Consider the following 1,014-nt stretch of genomic DNA (forward strand, 5'->3'; position numbering starts at 1 on the left):
AGAAACTGGTATTCGATTGAAGCCAGACTTCATTTTATTTTGGTATTCTGACTTGGTATCAGAGCATTAAATTGCTCACGCAACTCGATCCAATACGGCCTCATCCAATCCCTCTTTTGTTATCCCAAACATTACCTCTCTGGTTTCTGTCAAACTAGATGGAACCAATTATCTGAATTGGATTACCCAATTCATTCCTGTGCTTAGAAGCCATGACTTACTAAGCATTGTTGATGGATCAGAAATCTGTCCATCTCAATATCTTCTTGATTCCACTGGGAAATCTACTTCTGATCTCAATCCAGATTACTTGGTTTGGCAGAAGAAAGATCAATTTATTTTGGCCTGGTTAAACGCCACTCTCAGTGAGAAGATCCTATCCACAGTGTATGGATTGACAACATCTAAAATGGTATGGAATACATTGGCTAGCAGATTTGCTCCTCAGTCCAGATCTCGCATTTCCCATCTCAAAAGACAGCTTCAAACATTGCAGCAGGGCACTAAAACCTGCTCTGATTACTTGATCCTTGCCAAAAACTGGTCTGACCAGCTCACAGCAGCAGGTAAACCTGTTGATGAGGAAGACTTGATCTCCTATGTCATCGGGGGTCTTAATTCCATTTATAATCCTTTCATCACGTCTCTTAATTTTGCCACTCGAGACAAATCAATTTCATTTGATGATTTTCAAACTGAATTGCTCAATTATGAGCAATTACTTGAATCTCAAAACAAGACCCTTCCCAGTGATGGCACTCAGTTTGCTTTCTTCACAAACAAACTAAAGTTTACCCATGGCAAGAAATCCAAATACCCCACCCAGCAAGGCAAGTCTTCCAACTATAATAGACCTCCTGCCAGTTCACATCCTAGCAACTTCTCCCTTAAGCCACCATCATCCAGCAGCCCCTTCACCTCCACCAAATTCCCACCATGCCAAATCTGTGGCAAAAATAACCATCAAGCCCTTGATTGCTATCACAGGATGGACTTTACTTACCAAGGTCGACA

The 1,014-nt window shown here is 41.4% G+C and overlaps 1 pseudogene; it reads left to right on the top strand.

The window, feature by feature from the left end:
* The first annotated feature begins 571 nt into the window (after positions 1-571).
* LOC121256834 lies at positions 572-696 on the top strand (annotated as a pseudogene).
* The last annotated feature ends 318 nt before the right edge of the window (positions 697-1,014 follow it).

This window comes from Juglans microcarpa x Juglans regia, chromosome 3D (genome assembly GCF_004785595.1).
Source record: "Juglans microcarpa x Juglans regia isolate MS1-56 chromosome 3D, Jm3101_v1.0, whole genome shotgun sequence".
In the NCBI taxonomy this organism is placed as follows: Eukaryota; Viridiplantae; Streptophyta; class Magnoliopsida; order Fagales; family Juglandaceae; genus Juglans; species Juglans microcarpa x Juglans regia.